Below are 26,822 nucleotides of genomic sequence, written 5' to 3' on the forward strand. Positions count from 1 at the left end.
CAGTTACAGGAACGTGACACCTACAGATAATCCTCTGTGTCACATTCTATGTGTATCTAGTATACAGTATATCAGTTACAGGAACGTGACACCTACAGATAATCCTCTGTGTCACATTCTATGTGTATCTAGTATACAGTATATCAGTTACAGGAACGTGACGTCTACAGATAATCCTCTGTGTCACATTCTATGTGTATCTAGTATACAGTATATCAGTTACAGGAACGTGACACCTACAGATAATCCTCTGTGTCACATTCTATGTGTATCTAGTATACAGTATATCAGTTACAGGAACGTGACATCTACAGATAATCCTCTGTGTCACATTCTATGTGTATCTAGTATACAGTATATCAGTTACAGGAACGTGACACCTACAGATAATCCTCTGTGTCACATTCTATGTGTATCTAGTATACAGTATATCAGTTACAGGAACGTGACACCTACAGATAATCCTCTGTCACATTCTATGTGTATATAGTATACAGTATATCAGTTACAGGAACGTGACGCCTACAGATAATCCTCTGTGTCACATTCTATGTGTATCTAGTATACAGTATATCAGTTACAGGAACGTGACGCCTACAGATAATCCTCTGTCACATTCTATGTGTATCTAGTATACAGTATATCAGTTACAGGAACGTGACGTCTACAGATAATCCTCTGTGTCACATTCTATGTGTATCTAGTATACATTATATCAGTTACAGGAACGTGACGCCTACAGATAATCCTCTGTGTCACATTCTATGTGTATCTAGTATACAGTATATCAGTTACAGGAACGTGACGCCTACAGATAATCCTCTGTGTCACATTCTATGTGTATCTAGTATACAGTATATCAGTTACAGGAACGTGACGCCTACAGATAATCCTCTGTGTCACATTCTATGTGTATCTAGTATACAGTATATCAGTTACAGGAACGTGACGCCTACAGATAATCCTCTGTGTCACATTCTATGTGTATCTAGTATACAGTATATCAGTTACAGGAACGTGACGCCTACAGATAATCCTCTGTGTCACATTCTATGTGTATCTAGTATACAGTATATCAGTTACAGGAACGTGACACCTACAGATAATACTCTGTGTCACATTCTATGTGTATCTAGTATACAGTATATCAGTTACAGGAACGTGACGCCTACAGATAATCCTCTGTGTCACATTCTATGTGTATCTAGTATACAGTATATCAGTTACAGGAACGTGACGCCTACAGATAATCCTCTGTGTCACATTCTATGTGTATCTAGTATACAGTATATCAGTTACAGGAACGTGACACCTACAGATAATCCTCTGTGTCACATTCTATGTGTATCTAGTATACAGTATATCAGTTACAGGAACGTGACACCTACAGATAATCCTCTGTATCACATTCTATGTGTATCTAGTATACAGTATATCAGTTACAGGAACGTGACACCTACAGATAATCCTCTGTGTCACATTCTATGTGTATCTAGTATACATTATATCAGTTACAGGAACGTGACACCTACAGATAATCCTCTGTGTCACATTCTATGTGTATCTAGTATACATTATATCAGTTACAGGAACGTGACACCTACAGATAATCCTCTGTGTCACATTCTATGTGTATCTAGTATACAGTATATCAGTTACAGGAACGTGACATCTACAGATAATCCTCTGTGTCACATTCTATGTGTATCTAGTATACAGTATATCAGTTACAGGAACGTGACACCTACAGATAATCCTCTGTGTCACATTCTATGTGTATCTAGTATACAGTATATCAGTTACAGGAACGTGACGCCTACAGATAATCCTCTGTGTCACATTCTATGTGTATCTAGTATACAGTATATCAGTTACAGGAACGTGACACCTACAGATAATCCTCTGTGTCACATTCTATGTGTATCTAGTATACAGTATATCAGTTACAGGAACGTCACGCCTACAGATAATCCTCTGTGTCACATTCTATGTGTATCTAGTATACAGTATATCAGTTACAGGAACGTGACACCTACAGATAATCCTCTGTGTCACATTCTATGTGTATCTAGTATACAGTATATCAGTTACAGGAACGTGACACCTACAGATAATCCTCTGTGTCACATTCTATGTGTATCTAGTATACAGTATATCAGTTACAGGAACGTGACACCTACAGATAATCCTCTGTGTCACATTCTATGTGTATCTAGTATACAGTATATCAGTTACAGGAACGTGACACCTACAGATAATCCTCTGTGTCACATTCTATGTGTATCTAGTATACAGTATATCAGTTACAGGAACGTGACACCTACAGATAATCCTCTGTGTCACATTCTATGTGTATCTAGTATACAGTATATCAGTTACAGGAACGTGACACCTACAGATAATCCTCTGTGTCACATTCTATGTGTATCTAGTATACAGTATATCAGTTACAGGAACGTGACACCTACAGATAATCCTCTGTGTCACATTCTATGTGTATCTAGTATACAGTATATCAGTTACAGGAACGTGACACCTACAGATAATCCTCTGTGTCACATTCTATGTGTATCTAGTATACAGTATATCAGTTACAGGAACGTGACGTCTACAGATAATCCTCTGTGTCACATTCTATGTGTATCTAGTATACAGTATATCAGTTACAGGAACGTGACACCTACAGATAATCCTCTGTGTCACATTCTATGTGTATCTAGTATACAGTATATCAGTTACAGGAACGTGACACCTACAGATAATCCTCTGTGTCACATTCTATGTGTATCTAGTATACAGTATATCAGTTACAGGAACGTGACACCTACAGATAATCCTCTGTGTCACATTCTATGTGTATCTAGTATACAGTATATCAGTTACAGGAACGTGACACCTACAGATAATCCTCTGTGTCACATTCTATGTGTATCTAGTATACAGTATATCAGTTACAGGAACGTGACACCTACAGATAATCCTCTGTGTCACATTCTATGTGTATCTAGTATACAGTATATCAGTTACAGGAACGTGACACCTACAGATAATCCTCTGTGTCACATTCTATGTGTATCTAGTATACAGTATATCAGTTACAGGAACGTGACGTCTACAGATAATCCTCTGTGTCACATTCTATGTGTATCTAGTATACAGTATATCAGTTACAGGAACGTGACACCTACAGATAATCCTCTGTGTCACATTCTATGTGTATCTAGTATACAGTATATCAGTTACAGGAACGTGACACCTACAGATAATCCTCTGTGTCACATTCTATGTGTATCTAGTATACAGTATATCAGTTACAGGAACGTGACACCTACAGATAATCCTCTGTGTCACATTCTATGTGTATCTAGTATACAGTATATCAGTTACAGGAACGTGACACCTACAGATAATCCTCTGTGTCACATTCTATGTGTATCTAGTATACAGTATATCAGTTACAGGAACGTGACACCTACAGATAATCCTCTGTGTCACATTCTATGTGTATCTAGTATACAGTATATCAGTTACAGGAACGTGACACCTACAGATAATCCTCTGTGTCACATTCTATGTGTATCTAGTATACAGTATATCAGTTACAGGAACGTGACACCTACAGATAATCCTCTGTGTCACATTCTATGTGTATCTAGTATACAGTATATCAGTTACAGGAACGTGACACCTACAGATAATCCTCTGTGTCACATTCTATGTGTATCTAGTATACAGTATATCAGTTACAGGAACGTGACACCTACAGATAATCCTCTGTGTCACATTCTATGTGTATCTAGTATACAGTATATCAGTTACAGGAACGTGACACCTACAGATAATCCTCTGTGTCACATTCTATGTGTATCTAGTATACAGTATATCAGTTACAGGAACGTGACACCTACAGATAATCCTCTGTGTCACATTCTATGTGTATCTAGTATACAGTATATCAGTTACAGGAACGTGACGTCTACAGATAATCCTCTGTGTCACATTCTATGTGTATCTAGTATACAGTATATCAGTTACAGGAACGTGACACCTACAGATAATCCTCTGTGTCACATTCTATGTGTATCTAGTATACAGTATATCAGTTACAGGAACGTGACATCTACAGATAATCCTCTGTGTCACATTCTATGTGTATCTAGTATACAGTATATCAGTTACAGGAACGTGACACCTACAGATAATCCTCTGTGTCACATTCTATGTGTATCTAGTATACAGTATATCAGTTACAGGAACGTGACACCTACAGATAATCCTCTGTGTCACATTCTATGTGTATCTAGTATACAGTATATCAGTTACAGGAACGTGACACCTACAGATAATCCTCTGTGTCACATTCTATGTGTATCTAGTATACAGTATATCAGTTACAGGAACGTGACACCTACAGATAATCCTCTGTGTCACATTCTATGTGTATCTAGTATACAGTATATCAGTTACAGGAACGTGACACCTACAGATAATCCTCTGTGTCACATTCTATGTGTATCTAGTATACAGTATATCAGTTACAGGAACGTGACACCTACAGATAATCCTCTGTGTCACATTCTATGTGTATCTAGTATACAGTATATCAGTTACAGGAACGTGACACCTACAGATAATCCTCTGTGTCACATTCTATGTGTATCTAGTATACAGTATATCAGTTACAGGAACGTGACACCTACAGATAATCCTCTGTGTCACATTCTATGTGTATCTAGTATACAGTATATCAGTTACAGGAACGTGACACCTACAGATAATCCTCTGTGTCACATTCTATGTGTATCTAGTATACAGTATATCAGTTACAGGAACGTGACACCTACAGATAATCCTCTGTGTCACATTCTATGTGTATCTAGTATACAGTATATCAGTTACAGGAACGTGACACCTACAGATAATCCTCTGTGTCACATTCTATGTGTATCTAGTATACAGTATATCAGTTACAGGAACGTGACGTCTACAGATAATCCTCTGTGTCACATTCTATGTGTATCTAGTATACAGTATATCAGTTACAGGAACGTGACACCTACAGATAATCCTCTGTGTCACATTCTATGTGTATCTAGTATACAGTATATCAGTTACAGGAACGTGACACCTACAGATAATCCTCTGTGTCACATTCTATGTGTATCTAGTATACAGTATATCAGTTACAGGAACGTGACACCTACAGATAATCCTCTGTGTCACATTCTATGTGTATCTAGTATACAGTATATCAGTTACAGGAACGTGACGTCTACAGATAATCCTCTGTGTCACATTCTATGTGTATCTAGTATACAGTATATCAGTTACAGGAACGTGACACCTACAGATAATCCTCTGTGTCACATTCTATGTGTATCTAGTATACAGTATATCAGTTACAGGAACGTGACACCTACAGATAATCCTCTGTGTCACATTCTATGTGTATCTAGTATACAGTATATCAGTTACAGGAACGTGACACCTACAGATAATCCTCTGTGTCACATTCTATGTGTATCTAGTATACAGTATATCAGTTACAGGAACGTGACACCTACAGATAATCCTCTGTGTCACATTCTATGTGTATCTAGTATACAGTATATCAGTTACAGGAACGTGACACCTACAGATAATCCTCTGTGTCACATTCTATGTGTATCTAGTATACAGTATATCAGTTACAGGAACGTGACACCTACAGATAATCCTCTGTGTCACATTCTATGTGTATCTAGTATACAGTATATCAGTTACAGGAACGTGACACCTACAGATAATCCTCTGTGTCACATTCTATGTGTATCTAGTATACAGTATATCAGTTACAGGAACGTGACACCTACAGATAATCCTCTGTGTCACATTCTATGTGTATCTAGTATACAGTATATCAGTTACAGGAACGTGACACCTACAGATAATCCTCTGTGTCACATTCTATGTGTATCTAGTATACAGTATATCAGTTACAGGAACGTGACACCTACAGATAATCCTCTGTGTCACATTCTATGTGTATCTAGTATACAGTATATCAGTTACAGGAACGTGACACCTACAGATAATCCTCTGTGTCACATTCTATGTGTATCTAGTATACAGTATATCAGTTACAGGAACGTGACGTCTACAGATAATCCTCTGTGTCACATTCTATGTGTATCTAGTATACAGTATATCAGTTACAGGAACGTGACACCTACAGATAATCCTCTGTGTCACATTCTATGTGTATCTAGTATACAGTATATCAGTTACAGGAACGTGACATCTACAGATAATCCTCTGTGTCACATTCTATGTGTATCTAGTATACAGTATATCAGTTACAGGAACGTGACACCTACAGATAATCCTCTGTGTCACATTCTATGTGTATCTAGTATACAGTATATCAGTTACAGGAACGTGACACCTACAGATAATCCTCTGTCACATTCTATGTGTATATAGTATACAGTATATCAGTTACAGGAACGTGACGCCTACAGATAATCCTCTGTGTCACATTCTATGTGTATCTAGTATACAGTATATCAGTTACAGGAACGTGACGCCTACAGATAATCCTCTGTCACATTCTATGTGTATCTAGTATACAGTATATCAGTTACAGGAACGTGACGTCTACAGATAATCCTCTGTGTCACATTCTATGTGTATCTAGTATACATTATATCAGTTACAGGAACGTGACGCCTACAGATAATCCTCTGTGTCACATTCTATGTGTATCTAGTATACAGTATATCAGTTACAGGAACGTGACGCCTACAGATAATCCTCTGTGTCACATTCTATGTGTATCTAGTATACAGTATATCAGTTACAGGAACGTGACGCCTACAGATAATCCTCTGTGTCACATTCTATGTGTATCTAGTATACAGTATATCAGTTACAGGAACGTGACGCCTACAGATAATCCTCTGTGTCACATTCTATGTGTATCTAGTATACAGTATATCAGTTACAGGAACGTGACGCCTACAGATAATCCTCTGTGTCACATTCTATGTGTATCTAGTATACAGTATATCAGTTACAGGAACGTGACACCTACAGATAATACTCTGTGTCACATTCTATGTGTATCTAGTATACAGTATATCAGTTACAGGAACGTGACGCCTACAGATAATCCTCTGTGTCACATTCTATGTGTATCTAGTATACAGTATATCAGTTACAGGAACGTGACGCCTACAGATAATCCTCTGTGTCACATTCTATGTGTATCTAGTATACAGTATATCAGTTACAGGAACGTGACACCTACAGATAATCCTCTGTGTCACATTCTATGTGTATCTAGTATACAGTATATCAGTTACAGGAACGTGACACCTACAGATAATCCTCTGTATCACATTCTATGTGTATCTAGTATACAGTATATCAGTTACAGGAACGTGACACCTACAGATAATCCTCTGTGTCACATTCTATGTGTATCTAGTATACATTATATCAGTTACAGGAACGTGACACCTACAGATAATCCTCTGTGTCACATTCTATGTGTATCTAGTATACAGTATATCAGTTACAGGAACGTGACACCTACAGATAATCCTCTGTGTCACATTCTATGTGTATCTAGTATACAGTATATCAGTTACAGGAACGTGACACCTACAGATAATCCTCTGTCACATTCTATGTGTATCTAGTATACAGTATATCAGTTACAGGAACGTGACACCTACAGATAATCCTCTGTGTCACATTCTATGTGTATCTAGTATACAGTATATCAGTTACAGGAACGTGACGCCTACAGATAATCCTCTGTGTCACATTCTATGTGTATCTAGTATACAGTATATCAGTTACAGGAACGTGACACCTACAGATAATCCTCTGTGTCACATTCTATGTGTATCTAGTATACAGTATATCAGTTACAGGAACGTGACACCTACAGATAATCCTCTGTGTCACATTCTATGTGTATCTAGTATACAGTATATCAGTTACAGGAACGTGACGCCTACAGATAATCCTCTGTGTCACATTCTATGTGTATCTAGTATACAGTATATCAGTTACAGGAACGTGACGTCTACAGATAATCCTCTGTGTCACATTCTATGTGTATCTAGTATACAGTATATCAGTTACAGGAACGTGACACCTACAGATAATCCTCTGTGTCACATTCTATGTGTATCTAGTATACAGTATATCAGTTACAGGAACGTGACACCTACAGATAATCCTCTGTGTCACATTCTATGTGTATCTAGTATACAGTATATCAGTTACAGGAACGTGACACCTACAGATAATCCTCTGTGTCACATTCTATGTGTATCTAGTATACAGTATATCAGTTACAGGAACGTGACGTCTACAGATAATCCTCTGTGTCACATTCTATGTGTATCTAGTATACAGTATATCAGTTACAGGAACGTGACACCTACAGATAATCCTCTGTGTCACATTCTATGTGTATCTAGTATACAGTATATCAGTTACAGGAACGTGACACCTACAGATAATCCTCTGTGTCACATTCTATGTGTATCTAGTATACAGTATATCAGTTACAGGAACGTGACACCTACAGATAATCCTCTGTGTCACATTCTATGTGTATCTAGTATACAGTATATCAGTTACAGGAACGTGACGCCTACAGATAATACTCGCTGTGTCACATGGGCCCTCATTCCGAGTTGTTCGCTCGGTAATTTTCTTCGCATTGCAGCGATTTTCCGCTAATTGCGCATGCGCAATGTTCGCACTGTGACTGCGCCAAGTAAATTTGCTATGCAGTTAGGTATATTACTCACGGCATTACGAGGTTTTTTCTTCGTTCTGGTGATCGTAATGTGATTGACAGGAAGTGGGTGTTTCTGGGCGGAAACTGGCCGTTTTATGGGTGTGTGTGGAAAAACGCTACCGTTTCTGGGAAAAACGCAGGAGTGGCTGGAGAAACGGAGGAGTGTCTGGGCGAACGCTGGGTTTGTTTGTGACGTCAAACCAGGAACGAAACTGACTGAACTGATCGCAGTGGCAGAGTAAGTGTCGAGCTACTCAGAAACTGCACAGAAATTTCTATCCGCAAATTTGAGAATCTTTCATTCGCAATTTTGCTAAGCTAAGATTCACTCCCAGTAGGCGGCGGCTTAGCGTGTGCAATGCTGCTAAAAGCAACTTGCGAGCGAACAACTCGGAATGAGGGCCATTGTTTTACCCAACTGCTAACAAAATTCCTGCTGCGATCAACTCAGATTTACCCCCAATATACTGTGTGTGTTATGTCAGTTACACAATACTATTATGCTGCAATATATACATCACATTTAGTGCCGGCATTATACGATACCCTGCGAGCTACATGTATTCCTATGACACATGGTAGCCGCCGGTGAGTATGAGGGTGACGTGGGTAACTGATCTCTCATTACACAGAGCCGCAGAGCACGGAAAGCTCTGCATTACTCTTCAAAAGGTCAAATCATTTAATGGCTGAGAACAGAGCAGCTCCGCAAGTTTCCGCCTGTGAATCCTCTGTCGGCAGATGCTCAGTTTTCCTAAGAACCTAAACAGCTCTGTGTGATCCTACGACAGGAAGCAATGTCAGCACTGTAACATGGCGTTTACACAAGGCTTCAGCGGCTGAATGGAGGCGCTGGGTAAATGTTACAGATGCAGAGACTCACCTGTGTAATCTGCGCTGCTCGTCTGGTAATAGCGGAGAGACGCGCAGGTGACTCATCTGATTCTTCAGAGAAGCGATGCTGTCAGTGTGGTACAGAGAGGGGCCGCCTGGGGGGGAATCACACAGATCAGTGCCTGTAATAACTGTAACCCCAACACACGGGCGTGCATTCATCTCCCATACTGGGTGTACGCGGGCGTGCATTCATCTCCCATACTGGGTGTACACGGGCGTGCATTCATCTCCCATACTGGGTGTACACGGGCGTGCATTCATCTCCCATACTGGGTGTACGTGGGCGTGCATTCATCTCCCATACTGGGTGTACGCGGGCGTGCATTCATCTCCCATACTGGGTATACACGGGCGTGCATTCATCTCCCATACTGGGTATACACGGGCGTTCATTCATCTCCCATACTGGGTGTACACGGGCGCGCATTCATCTCCCATACTGGGTGTACGCGGGCGTGCATTCATCTCCCATACTGGGTGTACGCGGGCGTGCATTCATCTCCCATACTGGGTGTACGCGGGCGTGCATTCATCTCCCATACTGGGTGTACGCGGGCGTGCATTCATCTCCCATACTGGGTGTACGCGGGCGTGCATTCATCTCCCATACTGGGTGTACGCGGGCGTGCATTCATCTCCCATACTCGGTGTACACGGGCGTGCATTCATCTCCCATACTGGGTGTACGCGGGCGTGCATTCATCTCCCATACTGGGTGTACGCGGGCGTGCATTCATCTCCCATACTGGGTGTACGCGGGCGTGCATTCATCTCCCATACTGGGTGTACGCGGGCGTGCATTCATCTCCCATACTCGGTGTACACGGGCGTGCATTCATCTCCCATACTCTGTGTACGCGGGCGTGCATTCATCTCCCACACTGGGTGTACGCGGGCGTGCATTCATCTCCCATACTCGGTGTACGCGGGCGTGCATTCATCTCCCATACTCGGTGTACACGGGCGTGCATTCCTCTCCCATACTCGGTGTACACTACACGGGCGTGCATTCCTCTCCCATACTCGGTGTACACGGACGTGCATTCATCTCCCATACTCGGTGTACACGGGCGTGCATTCATCTCCCATACTCGGTGTACGCGGGCGTGCGTTCATCTCCCATACTCGTACTCGGTGTACACGGGTGTGCATTCATCTCCCATACTCTGTGTACGCGGGCGTGCATTCATCTCCCATACTCGGTGTACGCGGGCGTGCATTCATCTCCCATACTGGGTGTACACGGGCGTGCATTCATCTCCCATACTCGGTGTACACGGGCGTGCATTCATCTCCCATACTCGGTGTACACGGGCGTGCATTCATCTCCCATACTCGGTGTACGCGGGCGTGCGTTCATCTCCCATACTCGTACTCGGTGTACACGGGCGTGCATTCATCTCCCATACTCGGTGTACGCGGGCGTGCATTCATCTCCCATACTCGGTGTACGCGGGCGTGCATTCATCTCCCATACTGGGTGTACACGGGCGTGCATTCATCTCCCCTACTGGGTGTACACGGGCGTGCATTCATCTCCCATACTATGTGTACACGGGCGTGCATTCATCTCCCATACTATGTGTACACGGGCGTGCATTCATCTCCCATACTGGGTGTACGCGGGCGTGCATTCATCTCCCACACTGGGTGTACGCGGGCGTGCATTCATCTCCCATACTCGGTGTACACGGGCGTGCATTCATCTCCCATACTCGGTGTACGCGGGCGTGCATTCATCTCCCATACTGGGTGTACGCGGGCGTGCATTCATCTCCCATACTCGGTGTACGCGGGCGTGCATTCATCTCCCACACTGGGTGTACGCGGGCGTGCATTCATCTCCCATACTCGGTGTACGCGGGCGTGCATTCATCTCCCATACTGGGTGTACACGGGCGTGCATTCATCTCCCATACTCGGTGTACACGGGCGTGCATTCATCTCCCATACTATGTGTACACGGGCGTGCATTCATCTCCCATACTATGTGTACGCGGGCGTGCATTCATCTCCCATACTCGGTGTACGCGGGCGTGCATTCATCTCCCACACTGGGTGTACGCGGGCGTGCATTCATCTCCCATACTCGGTGTACGCGGGCGTGCATTCATCTCCCATACTCGGTGTACGCGGGCGTGCATTCATCTCCCATACTCGGTGTACACGGGTGTGCATTCATCTCCCATACTGGGTGTACACGGGCGTGCATTCATCTCCCATACTGGGTGTACACGGGCGTGCATTCCTCTCCCATACTCGGTGTACACGGGCGTGCATTCCTCTCCCATACTCGGTGTACACGGGCGTGCATTCCTCTCCCATACTGGGTGTACGCGGGCGTGCATTCCTCTCCCATACTGGGTGTACGCGGGCGTGCGTTCATCTCCCATACTCGTACTCGGTGTACACGGGTGTGCATTCATCTCCCATACTCGGTGTACGCGGGCGTGCATTCATCTCCCATACTCGATGTACACGGGCGTGCATTCCTCTCCCATACTCGGTGTACACGGGCGTGCATTAATCTCCCATACTCGGTGTACGCGGGCGTGCATTCATCTCCCATACTCGGTGTACGCGGGCGTGCATTCATCTCCCATACTCGGTGTACGCGGGCGTGCATTCATCTCCCATACTCGGTGCACGCGGGCGTGCATTCATCTCCCATACTCGGTGCACACGGGCGTGCATTCATCTCCCATACTCGGTGCACACGGGTGTGCATTCCTCTCCCATACTCGGTGCACACGGGCGTGCATTCATCTCCCATACTCGGTGTACACGGGCGTGCATTCATCTCCCATACTCTGTGTACGCGGGCGTGCATTCATCTCCCACACTGCACAGGATGCTCCGCACACCCCACAGGTTCCCCACTGTACAGGATGCTCCGCACACCTCACAGGTTCCCCACTGTACAGAATGCTCCGCACACCTCACAGGTTCCCCACTGTACAGAATGCTCCGCACACCTCACAGGTTCCCCACTGTACAGAATGCTCCGCACACCTCACAGGTTCTACACTGTATGGGATGTTCCGCACACCTCACAGGTTCCCCACTGTACAGGATGCTCCGCACACCCCACTGTACAGGATGCTCTGCACACCCCTCAGGTTCCCCATTGTACAGGGTGCTCCGCACACCCCGTTGTACAGGATGCTCCGCACACCTCACAGGTTCCCCACTGTACAGAATGCTCCGCACACCTCACAGGTTCCCCACTGTACAGAATGCTCCGCACACCTCACAGGTTCCCCACTGTACAGGATGCTCCGCACACCTCACAGGTTCCCCACTGTACAGAATGCTCCGCACACCTCACAGGTTCTACACTGTATGGGATGCTCCGCACACCTCACAGGTTCCCCACTGTACAGGATGCTCCGCACACCCCACTGTACAGGATGCTCTGCACACCCCTCAGGTTCCCCATTGTACAGGGTGCTCCGCACACCCCGTTGTACAGGATGCTCCGCACACCTTACAGGTTCCCCACTGTACAGGATGCTCCGCACACCTCACAGGTTCCCCACTGTACAGGATGCTCCGCACACCCCTCAGGTTCCCCTCTTTACAGGATGCTCCGCACACCCCTCAGGTTCCCCACTGTACAGGGTGCTCCGCACACCTCACAGGTTCCCCACTGTACAGGGTGCTCCGCACACCTCACAGGTTCCCCACTGTACAGGGTGCTCCGCAACACCTCACAGGTTCCCCACTGTACAGGATGCTCCGCACACCTCACAGGTTCCCCACTGTACAGGGTGCTCCGCACACCTCACAGGTTCCCCACTGTACAGGGGGGTGCTCCGCACACCTCACAGGTTCCCCACTGTACAGTGGGGTGCTCCGCACACCTCACAGGTTCCCCACTGTACAGGATGCGCCGCACACCTCACAGGTTCCCCACTGTACAGGATGCGCCGCACACCTCACAGGTTCCCCACTGTACAGGATGCGCCGCACACCTCACAGGTTCCCCACTGTACAGGATGCGCCGCACACCTCACAGGTTCCCCACTGTACAGGATGCTCCGCACACCTCACAGGTTCCCCACTGTACAGGATGCTCCGCACACCTCACTGGTTCCCCACTGTACATAATGCTCCGCACACCCCACAGGTTCCCCACTGTACAGGGGGGTGCTCCGCACACTGCACTTTTAATTGGTTATTAGTTTGCCAGTTTCTCTCATTTTCTGTACGGTTACGGTTAAAGCAATGAAATAAATGTTTTGCAGCAGGATGATATATTATAGACAGATACATGCAATGATCTTCCATCTGACTAGGATCACTTCACCTTGCGGGGAGATTCCATCTAAACACTGCGTGCCTCGCTGCGCCTGCCATGCGTATAAGATGCTAAATGGATAGAAAGACACGGTATGTACACCACTCAGACGCGCCGTATGGCGTATAGACACTAGCTGCACGAGGACGCATCTGTATATTCTGTCACTGGTCTCCTTTTCCCCATGATGTATAGATGCAATTTCCTCCGCCAGAGCCCGGTGGCGCTTATAAGACACATGTAAACAGCGCGGTGTAAGTCAGGCTGGCGGGAGAAACGGTAGAGCCGCATCTGCAGCCTAACACCGGATTTGGCGTGTGACATTTAACTATCAATATTGATTTTCCCGGCCAGCGTGTTTACCTTCAGCACTTCCTAATACCGCGGCCCATATGCCGCAGGCAGGAGGAGGAAATGTTCCTGGTCTGGGGAAATGTGCAATCACTTAGCGCACAGTGTGTGTTTTCCTGCTGCCTCATGTATTATACATGTCCTAGAAGACGCTCTGTAACGCCGAGACTCAGATGGGTGCACGGGGACATGTATTATTTAGCCGTGCTTTCTGGAAATGTATAGAGGAATTTTTTGTGTTATCGCCCCGGTAAATGAGCCACAGTTTGGTCATATTGATGTTGTGGAACCACTGAGTGGCTATTACGTTGCTATCCACAATGGAACATCTGTACGGAGTTATCTACGCTGCGTGCTGGCGGTTATAGCTCCACCAATGTGCCACCTCTTTATACTGTCTGCTCGGAACATTGTATCATGTAACTGGCACTAAATGTGGCATGTAACTGGCACTGAGTGGGGCATGTAACTGGCACTGAGTGGGGCAATGTATCCGGCACTGAGTGGGGCATGTAACTGGCACTGAGTGGGGCAATGTATCCGGCACTGAGTGGGGCAATGTATCCGGCACTGAGTGGGGCAATGTATCCGGCACTGAGTGGGGCAATGTATCCGGCACTGAGTGGGGCATTGTAACCGGCACTGAGTGGGGCATTGTAACCGGCACTGTGGGGCATTGTAACCGGCACTGTGGTCCATTTTTAGTGGCCACACCCCGTCTGGTGCGTGGCCACACCCCTTCTGGGGTGTGGTCACGCCCATTTTTCGCCACACGCGCACATACTTCTTTTGGTGGTTTTTTTTTTTTGGGGGGGGCACCATTTTCCATCTTGCCCTGGGCCCCGAAAACCCTAGCTACGCCTCTGCTCCTGAAGCATCATAGTCGCAATTAATACGCAATTTAATGCAAAAAAAATGCCTGATGCTAGCCGCGATGCAGGGGCCTCAGGGGTCACTTGTATAAGGCAGATCACACCGTGTGGGGTATTCAGGCTAGACGTATGAGAACACATCTGTATATGCTGGGTAGATATGAGCAATGGTCACCGATGCATTTTGTGGCTCCGAATCTAACTAAAACCCGATTTACATCTTCCCACAGTTTAGAATTCAGATTTTAAGTCCAAATTTTGGGTGTTGGATTCAAAAAATTACTTGATTTTAGCTGGGTTTTTTTTTTTCGTTTTGTGTGGGTTTTTTTTTTATATTAATGATTATCGCTTTATTTAGTCTTCATTTTGATCTATTTTTAACCAAACCAAAAACCAAATCCGAACCAAAATACTAGAGGATGGTTGTCACGATCCGGGTATCTGGACGCCATTACTTACCCTTCAGATGCCTCCTAAGGCGGGCTCAGCGTTCCAGGACCGGATTCCGCTGTTCCTGAGTTTCCACATGCAGAGTGGTCTTTTCATCAGCCGCGGCCTCCGCTGTGCCCGCGTGGTTAAATGTGCATCTATCAGCCTGGCGTCTCCTGTCTCCGGTGGCCGGCGCCGCCATTACTGTTTCCCAGACCACATGGATTACAAACCAAACTTCCCTCCAAGTGTCTGCATGGGCGCAGCCATCTTGGATTCTGTCATCTGATCATTTCCACCAATCTGCTGTCTGTGTTGTTGATTTGCATAATTGCCTAGCCAACCCCTTCCTTGCTGCAGGTATAAGTAAGCTGTACCTGAGCAAGGAAGACGTCAGTGCTTTGGTTGTCAAACCTAGTTCCTGTTTGTCTCTCTTCTATGATTGTCTTCCAGGTTCCAGCTCCTGTCTCAAGACTTCCACCATAGAGACCCGCACCAGCATTCCACCTGCGGTGTAGCCTGACTCTCCAATCCATTGTGGATTCATCTGTTTCCAGCTACAACACTACCTGCTTCCAGCCTCAGCTTCCAGCAGAGTACAGCTTCCCTTAAAGGGCCGGTGTCCTTTCTACACTTTACCACTCTCCACCGGAATTATTATTTCTCCGCTCTCAAGTTCTACATTTCAGTTCACATTTCATCGCTCCCAAAGTTCATTTATTATTTAACTGGTTCCAGCCAGTATCCACTCCGTGCTAACAACAGTCTGGTTCCAGCCAGTATCCACAGCAGCTGTTTTACCTTCAGCAACCCAGCTCTTCCTGGAACACCAGCTGGTACAATCCTGGGTTATCTCCATTGCTACAGCCGGGCCTGGTAAGGACTTTCCATCTAGAAGATCATAAGAACTATCTCACACTACCAGTGCCCTGTGGCTCCTGCCATGCTGTAGTACTCAGGAACTGTATTTATTCTTTGCTGACTTTTACGTTTTCTTTTATTGCTGCTGTGATGCGGAGTTGTCATAATAAACATCATTGACTTTTATCTAAGTTGTCGTGGTCACGCCTTCGGGCAGTTATTATTCATGTTACTTACATGTCCAGGGGTCTGATACAACCTCCCAGGTTCCGGTACATCTCAGCCCCTACAACTGAGGCTGCCTCCCGTCAGCTCAGGCCCTCAGTTGTGACAGTAAGCACTGACCTAATGAATCCAGCCGGAGACCAGGATCAAGCGGCCAGGCCGATGCAAGAACTGGCAGCCCGACTAGAACATCAGGAGGCTGCACAGGGCCACATCATCCGCTGTCTCCAGGATCTCTCTACTCGGCTGGATGGGATTCAGACAACTCTCCGTGGATCAGGCGCGTCTGGTGCGTCAACCACAGTGACTCCAGCTATAACCCCACCCACCTTACCCATTTCTGCTCCACGTCTTCATCTTCCAACGCCAGCAAAATTTGACGGATCTCCAAGATTCTGCAGGGGATTTCTCAACCAGTGTGAGATTCAGTTTGAGCTACAACCTGGCAATTTTCCCAGTGACCGTACAAAAATTGCCTACATTATTTCTCTTCTCAGTGGCTCAGCCCTTGATTGGGCATCACCGTTATGGGAGAGGTCCGACACCCTGCTATCTTCTTACACTGCATTTGTGTCAACATTCAGGCGCATCTTCGACGAGCCAGGCCGGGTAACTTCAGCTTCGTCTGAGATTCTCCGTTTACGCCAGGAATCACGTACTGTAGGACAATATCTTATACAGTTCCAGATCCTGGCATCCGAACTGGCATGGAACGACGAGGCCCTGTATGCTGCATTCTGGCATGGTTTATCCGAGCGTATTAAAGATGAGTTAGCTACCAGAGACTTACCCTCCAAGTTAGATGAGCTAATCTCACTTTGTACGAAAGTTGACTTACGTTTCAGAGAGAGAGCAACTGAGCGTGGAAGATCATCTGCTCCAAAATCTTCTACTCCTCCTCCTCGCCAACTGTCACCAACTACAGATGAACCCATGCAAATTGGCCGTTCCCGTTTAACTCCTGCTGAGCGCCGAAGACGTCTCTCTGAGTTTCTCTGTCTGTATTGTGCAGCTCCGTCTCACACCATTAATGCCTGTCCCAAACGTCCGGGAAACTCCAAATCCTAGCTCGCCAAGGAGAGGGCCGGCTAGGAGTAATGATCTCCTCTCCATCTCCTCAAGATTGTAACCTCCCAGTCTCGCTTCAAGTTGCTCAACGTTATCAGAACGTCATTGCCCTCCTGGATTCCGGAGCAGCTGGGAACTTTATTACTGAAGCCTATGTTAAACGGTGGTCCCTACCCACCGAGAGACTTCCTTCGTCCTTTTCCTTAACTGCTGTGGATGGCAGTAAAATTTTTGATACAGTTATTTCTCTAAGGACTCTACCAGTTCGTCTGAGAGTGGGAGTTCTTCATTCCGAACTTATTTCATTTTTAGTGATTCCAAGAGCCACACATCCTGTGGTCCTGGGCCTTCCATGGCTCCGTCTTCACAATCCTACAATTGATTGGACGACTACGCAAATCCTGGCATGGGGTTCCTCCTGTACTAAGACATGTTTGTTTAAAGTGTTGCCTGTCTGTTCTTCCTCCCCCAGGTCGTCTGATGTTCCACCTCCTCCATATCAAGATTTCACGGATGTGTTCAGTAAAGCTTCTGCTGATATCCTTCCTCCTCATAGAGAATGGGACTGCCCGATTGATCTCGTTCCAGGGAAGGTTCCACCTCGAGGCCGAACTTATCCGTTGTCTCTCCCCGAGACACATTCTATGGAGGAATACATTAAAGAGAACCTAGCAAAGGGGTTCATTCGACCTTCTTCTTCTCCAGCCGGCGCAGGCTTCTTTTTTGTAAAGAAGAAAGATGGTGGTCTGCGGCCGTGCATCGACTACAGAGGTTTGAACGACATTACCATCAAGAACCGCTATCCTTTACCCCTGATTACTGAGCTCTTTGACAGAGTTAGCGGAGCTACCATCTTTACAAAGCTGGACCTGAGAGGTGCATACAATCTCATCCGGATCCGTGAGGGTGACGAGTGGAAGACCGCATTTAACACCCGTGACGGACATTATGAGTACCTCGTCATGCCCTTCGGATTGAGCAATGCTCCAGCTGTCTTCCAGCATTTCGTCAATGAGATCTTCAGAGACATTCTATACCGTCATGTCGTGGTCTATCTAGATGATATCCTCATTTTTGCCAACGATTTAGAGGAACATCGTTTCTGGGTAAAGGAGGTTCTGTCCCGTCTCCGTGTCAATCATCTCTACTGCAAATTAGAGAAATGCGTCTTTGAAGTCAAGTCCATTCCGTTTCTAGGGTACATTGTGTCCGGTTCCGGACTAGAGATGGATCCTGAGAAACTACAAGCAATCCAGAATTGGCCGGTACCCTTAACCCTCAAAGGGGTCCAGAGGTTCTTAGGGTTCGCCAATTATTACCGAAAGTTTATACGAGACTTTTCCACCATTGTGGCGCCTATTACTGCTTTCACCAAGAAGGGTGCTAACCCGTCCAAGTGGTCTGAAGAAGCCATGCAAGCTTTTCATCTTTTAAAACAGAGGTTCATCTCTGCACCTGTCCTGAAACAGCCTGACATCGACTCTCCTTTCATCTTAGAGGTGGATGCCTCCTCCGTTGGAGTAGGAGCGGTGTTATCTCAGAGGGCTAAAGATGGTCATTTACATCCTTGCAGTTTCTTCTCACGGAAGTTCTCCCCAGCGGAGCGCAACTATGCCATTGGCGACCAGGAGTTGCTAGCCATCAAGCTCGCTCTAGAGGAGTGGAGATATCTGTTGGAGGGAGCTTCTCATTCAATCACCATCCTTACAGACCACAAGAACCTTCTATATCTAAAAGGCGCACAATGTCTCAACCCTCGTCAGGCCAGATGGGCACTTTTCTTTTCCAGGTTCGACTTTAAACTCCAGTTCTGTCCGGGCTCTCAGAATCGCAAGGCCGATGCCCTTTCCCGCTCATGGGAGCAAGAAAATGAGTCAGAGTCTTCAGACAAGCATCCTATTATAAATCCGTTGGCATTCTCCACGGTAGGGATGGACTCTACGCCCCCATCAGGGAAAAGTTTTGTGAAGCCGACACTAAGGAAGAAGCTCATGCATTGGGCCCATGCTTCCCGTTTTGCCGGACATACAGGTATCCAAAAAACCCTGGAGTTTATCTCTAGGTCCTATTGGTGGCCAACTCTGAAAAAGGACGTTTTGGAGTTTATTGCATCTTGCCCAAAGTGTGCTCAACATAAAGTATCCCGCCAGTCGCCTGCGGGGCAACTGGTTCCACTATCTGTTCCCCGTCGACCATGGACCCATTTGTCGATGGATTTTATTACAGATTTGCCCATGTGCAACAAGTTCAATACCATCTGGGTGGTAGTTGACCGGTTCACCAAGATGGCACACTTCATTCCTCTCACCGGTCTTCCGTCAGCTTCCAAGTTGGCTCAAGTATTCATACAAGAGATCTTCCGACTCCACGGTCTTCCAGAAGAAATTATCTCAGATCGAGGAGTTCAATTCACAGCCAAATTCTGGCGAAGTTTATGTCAAGTCCTCCAAGTCAAGTTAAAGTTTTCCACGGCTTACCATCCTCAGACCAATGGTCAAACTGAGAGGGTGAATCAGGACTTGGAGGCCTTCCTCCGCATCTATGTGTCCTCCTCTCAAGATGACTGGGTTCAATTACTTCCCTGGGCCGAGTTCTGTCATAACAACCAGTATCATTCTTCATCTTCCTCAACACCATTCTTCACCAACTTTGGATTCCACCCTAAAGTCCCTGAGTTCCAACCGCTTCCAGCAACTTCTGTTCCCGCAGTGGATATCACCTTGCATCAGTTTGCCAATATCTGGAAGAGCGTACGATCAGCTCTGCTCAAGGCATCGTTCAGGTACAAGAAGTTTGCGGATAAGAAGCGTCGAGCAGTTCCTGCTCTCAAGGTGGGTGATCGGGTATGGTTATCCACGAAGAATTTGAGGTTAAGAGTTCCCAGTATGAAGTTTGCACCTCGCTACATCGGTCCTTTTAAAATTGATCAAGTCATCAATCCTGTTGCTTACAGACTCCAGTTACCTCCCTTCTTAAAAATACCCAGGACATTCCATGTTTCCCTGTTGAAACCGCTAATCTTGAATCGGTTTCATTCCTCACTTCCACCAACTCCGAAAGTCCAAACTCAACGAGGCGTTGAGTATGAAGTGGCCAAGATCCTGGACTCACGTCACCGTTACGGTCAACTTCAGTATCTCATTGACTGGAAGGGCTATGGTCCTGAAGAACGCTCTTGGACCAATGCCTCTGACGTCCATGCTCCTGCCTTGGTCCGAAATTTCCACGCAAAGTTTCCTTTAAAGCCTAAGAAGTGTCCTGGGGCCACTCCTAAAGGGGGGGGTGCTGTCACGATCCGGGTATCTGGACGCCATTACTTACCCTTCAGATGCCTCCTAAGGCGGGCTCAGCGTTCCAGGACCGGATTCCGCTGTTCCTGAGTTTCCACATGCAGAGTGGTCTTTTCATCAGCCGCGGCCTCCGCTGTGCCCGCGTGGTTAAATGTGCATCTATCAGCCTGGCGTCTCCTGTCTCCGGTGGCCGGCGCCGCCATTACTGTTTCCCAGACCACATGGATTACAAACCAAACTTCCCTCCAAGTGTCTGCATGGGCGCAGCCATCTTGGATTCTGTCATCTGATCATTTCCACCAATCTGCTGTCTGTGTTGTTGATTTGCATAATTGCCTAGCCAACCCCTTCCTTGCTGCAGGTATAAGTAAGCTGTACCTGAGCAAGGAAGACGTCAGTGCTTTGGTTGTCAAACCTAGTTCCTGTTTGTCTCTCTTCTATGATTGTCTTCCAGGTTCCAGCTCCTGTCTCAAGACTTCCACCATAGAGACCCGCACCAGCATTCCACCTGCGGTGTAGCCTGACTCTCCAATCCATTGTGGATTCATCTGTTTCCAGCTACAACACTACCTGCTTCCAGCCTCAGCTTCCAGCAGAGTACAGCTTCCCTTAAAGGGCCGGTGTCCTTTCTACACTTTACCACTCTCCACCGGAATTATTATTTCTCCGCTCTCAAGTTCTACATTTCAGTTCACATTTCATCGCTCCCAAAGTTCATTTATTATTTAACTGGTTCCAGCCAGTATCCACTCCGTGCTAACAACAGTCTGGTTCCAGCCAGTATCCACAGCAGCTGTTTTACCTTCAGCAACCCAGCTCTTCCTGGAACACCAGCTGGTACAATCCTGGGTTATCTCCATTGCTACAGCCGGGCCTGGTAAGGACTTTCCATCTAGAAGATCATAAGAACTATCTCACACTACCAGTGCCCTGTGGCTCCTGCCATGCTGTAGTACTCAGGAACTGTATTTATTCTTTGCTGACTTTTACGTTTTCTTTTATTGCTGCTGTGATGCGGAGTTGTCATAATAAACATCATTGACTTTTATCTAAGTTGTCGTGGTCACGCCTTCGGGCAGTTATTATTCATGTTACTTACATGTCCAGGGGTCTGATACAACCTCCCAGGTTCCGGTACATCTCAGCCCCTACAACTGAGGCTGCCTCCCGTCAGCTCAGGCCCTCAGTTGTGACAATGGTTTTGCTAAAACCAAAACATGATGATGAATTAGCACCAAAACCAAAGCGCGTTGATCTGCGCACACCAGCCAGAAAGCCTGCATAACTCACGTGTGTTTGGCCAGCCCTGGTGTAAGTGATAGCTATCAGCAGACGTTCCAGATGCTGGAACCAGAAAAGCGCAGGTCCTGCCGATTCTCCTCCAGAGCTTCCAGCAGCAGAGCAGAATAGAAGTGACACAATCTCACTACATCTCAGCTCTTCTTCCCTCCACGTCCGGGCACCTACCGGCACTTTCTCTGCACTGTGCTTTAGTATTCTTTGGACTCAGTTATCGGTGATGGGAGATCCGCGATGCGTTAAACTGTATTTATTATGGGATATTAGCTGTTATTGCTTGAGGCCCACATGTGCAAAGACCAGAAGACTGCAGACTATAGAGACTCAGAGGATCCCAACCAGAGAGGTTCCTGAGCATCTCACAGAACTACTACCTGGGACAATGGGGGATCACACAGACATACCAACTGGGACAATATGGGGGATCACACAGACGTACCAACTGGGACAATATGGGGGATCACACAGACATACTAACCGGGACAATGGGGGATCACACAGACATACCAACCGGGACAATGGGGGATCACACAGACGTACCAACTGGGACAATATGGGGGATCACACAGACATACCAACCGGGACAATGGGGGATCACACAGACGTACCAACCGGGACAATATGGGGGATCACACAGACGTACCAACCGGGACAATATGGGGGATCACACAGACGTACCAACCGGGACAATATGGGGGATCACACAGACGTACCAACCGGGACAATATGGGGGATCACACAGACGTACCAACCGGGACAATGGGGGATCACTCAGACATACCAACCGGGACAATGGGGGATCACACAGACGTACCAACCGGGACAATATGGGGGATCACACAGACGTACCAACCGGGACAATATGGGGGATCACACAGACGTACCAACCGGGACAATATGGGGGATCACACAGACGTACCAACCGGGACAATGGGGGATCACACAGATGTACAAACCGGGACAATGGGGGGGGGGGAATCACACAGACGTACCAACTGGGACAATGGGGGATCACACAGACATACTAACCGGGACAATGGGGGATCACACAGACGTACAAACCGGGACAATATGGGGGATCACACAGACGTACCAACCGGGACAATGGGGGATCACACAGACATACCAACCGGGACAATATGGGGGATCACACAGACGTACCAACCGGGACAATGGGGGATCACACAGACGTAACAACCGGGACAATGGGGGATCACACAGACGTACCAACCGGGACAATGGGGGATCACACAGACGTACCAACCGGGACAATGGGGGGGGGGGGGATCACAAAGACATACCAACAGGGACAAGAGGGGGGGGGGGGGGATCACACAGAAATACCAACAGGGACAACATGGGGGATCACACAGACATACTAATTGATTTACTAAATGGGGGGATATCTACATATTAGCTGGAACTGCTGAAGAGGTAGTTGTGGGAATGACCAGCTAGGGATTGCTACATACAGGAAACCAGCAGCCCCCCCCCCGCCCTATACAACAGAAGGGAAAGTGCGTTCTCTAGCACAAGCCGGTGCTCCCTACCTTCCCTCCAGGACATGTGGCTCTGTGTGAGCTCTTATTACACATCTGCGCCTGTTTTATGGGTACAATCTAGATGCTCATGTAAGTCCGCGTATTAATGCTTGGGGTAGGTTAATGTTTGGGGCTGGGGTAAATGTTAGCGCTGTGTAAGCTCACATGTAACGGTTGAGGTCACTATTATTTTTGGATTTGGGTATAAAAGTTTTCCCTACGGGGCTCTTGTCTTCCTCAGACATAAGGATGAAAGGGCTGCTCTCTGTTTTGTTCATTAGGCATATGGACTCTGTCTGCATTGTATGGCGTTCCCTAGAATGCTCTCTGTATGGTATAGCGGTCACTAAGATGGCGGGCAATGTCTACAAGGATATCCACACCACTTTCATGATGACATGGAAACCCTTCCCTATATATGTGTGCTCTGGGGGGAAAGGGGGAGATACTCAGATCCTGGTCAGTGTAATAGTGTGCCATGAACTGACCGGCCAGGGTGGCACAACAGAAGCGTCTCAGTGTGTGGCTTCGGGAAAATCAGTCAGGGATAGCTATGGCTACATATTGCCCGTCCTGCATTTCCAAGTGTTTAAAGCTACATCTTATCCTGATTCCTGATCATACTTTTACGAAACAACTTTTCACTCATGATAATGGACAAATGATCAGTAATTAATGCCACATTATAACCACAACTCCAACCTGGATGCACTTCTCACAGTCTGCAGAGAGTGAGATCGAGCGCAGCCAGAGTGCAGGTAGTGATAGCGGTGCTTCTATCATTTCACAGCCCAGCGACTTCATACAGATCATTGTTACAGCCACACAACAGTGACCGCGGCTCTCCTCATTATCTCTCACTGCTTCATGTAACAAAGCCAACGTTTCCTGGCCACACTCCTGTGTCGTACAATAAGGAGAGCTGCAGAATGTGACAACATTTCTCATTAGGTTCTGGAGCAGACGTAGGAGATGTCATCTGCATTCAGCATAGTACAACAGACGCTGGCAGGAACAGCAGTATACATGCCAACAGCACATGTTACATGTGCACAGACAGTCCCGGTGTCCCCTCACTCTCAGGACACGTGTAATACAGACAGTCCCGGTGTCCTCTCACTCTCAGGACACGTGTAATACAGACAGTCCCGGTGTCCTCTCACTCTCAGGACACGTGTAATACAGACAGTCCCGGTGTCCCCTCACTCTCAGGACACGTGTAATACAGACAGTCCCGGTGTCCCCTCACTCTCAGGACACGTGTAATACATACAGTCCCCGTGTCCCCTCACTCTCAGGACACGTATAATACAGACAGTCCCGGTGTCCCCTCACTCTCAGGACACGTGTAATACAGACAGTCCCGGTGTCCTCTCACTCTCAGGACACGTGTAATACAGACAGTCCCGGTGTCCTCTCACTCTCAGGACACGTGTAATACAGACAGTCCCGGTGTCCCCTCACTCACAGGACACGTGTAATACAGACAGTCCCGGTGTCCCCTCACTCTCAGGACACGTGTAATACAGACAGTCCCGGTGTCCCCTCACTCTCAGGACGCGTGTAATACAGACAGTCCCGGTGTCCCCTCACTCTCAGGACGCGTGTAATACAGACAGTCCCGGTGTCCCCTCACTCTCAGGACGCGTGTAATACAGACAGTCCCGGTGTCCCCTCACTCTCAGGACGCGTGTAATACAGACAGTCCCGGTGTCCCCTCACTCTCAGGACACGTGTAATACAGACAGTCCCGGTATCCTCTCACTCTCAGGACACGTGTAATACAGACAGTCCCGGTGTCCCCTCACTCTCAGGACACGTGTAATACAGACAGTCCCGGTGTCTCCTCACTCTCAGGACACGTGTAATACAGACAGTCCCGGTGTCCCCTCACTCTCAGGACACGTGTAATACAGACAGTCCCGGTGTCCCCTCACTCTCAGGACACGTGTAATACAGACAGTCCCGGTGTCCCCTCACTCTCAGGACACGTGTAATACAGACAGTCCCGGTGTCCCCTCACTCTCAGGACACGTGTAATACAGACAGTACCGGTGTCCCCTCACTCTCAGGACACATGTAATACAGACAGTCCCGGTGTCCCCTCACTCTCAGGACACGTGTAATATATACAGTCCCGGTGTCCCCTCACTCTCAGGACACGTGTAATACAGACAGTCCAGGTGTTCCCTCACTCTCAGGACACGTGTAATACAGACAGTCCCGGTGACCCCTCACTCTCAGGACACGTGTAATACATACAGTCCCCGTGTCCCCTCACTCTCAGGACACGTATAATACAGACAGTCCCGGTGTCCCCTCACTCTCAGGACGCGTGTAATACAGACAGTCCCGGTGTCCCCTCACTCTCAGGACACGTGTAATACAGACAGTCCCGGTATCCTCTCACTCTCAGGACACGTGTAATACAGACAGTCCCGGTGTCCCCTCACTCTCAGGACACATGTAATACAGACAGTCCCGGTGTCTCCTCACTCTCAGGATATGTGTAATACAGACAGTCCCGGTGTCCCCTCACTCTCAGGACACCTGTAATACAGACAGTCCCGGTGTCCTCTCACTCTCAGGACACGTATAATACAGACAGTCCCGGTGACCCCTCACTCTCAGGACACATGTAATACATACAGTCCCCGTGTCCCCTCACTCTCAGGACACGTGTAATACAGACAGTCCCGGTGTCCCCTCACTCTCAGGACGCGTGTAATACAGACAGTCCCGGTGTCCCCTCACTCTCAGGACGCGTGTAATACAGACAGTCCCGGTGTCCCCTCACTCTCAGGACGCGTGTAATACAGACAGTCCCGGTGTGCCCTCACTCTCAGGACGCGTGTAATACAGACAGTCCCGGTGTCCCCTCACTCTCAG

At 47.0% G+C, this 26,822-nt stretch overlaps 1 protein-coding gene across 3 annotated transcripts in view; it reads right to left on the minus strand.

The window, feature by feature from the left end:
* The window catches only part of TENT5D (terminal nucleotidyltransferase 5D), a 53,338-nt gene that overhangs the window by 19,781 nt on the left and 6,735 nt on the right, over positions 1-26,822 (minus strand). For all 3 annotated transcript variants that reach the window (XM_063935764.1, XM_063935766.1, XM_063935765.1), the window contains exon 2: positions 9,684-9,789. The gene's annotated coding sequence lies outside the window, so the exon portion shown is untranslated. The remainder of the gene's footprint in view (positions 1-9,683; positions 9,790-26,822) is intronic.

Source organism: Pseudophryne corroboree, chromosome 8 (assembly GCF_028390025.1).
Source record: "Pseudophryne corroboree isolate aPseCor3 chromosome 8, aPseCor3.hap2, whole genome shotgun sequence".
In the NCBI taxonomy this organism is placed as follows: Eukaryota; Metazoa; Chordata; class Amphibia; order Anura; family Myobatrachidae; genus Pseudophryne; species Pseudophryne corroboree.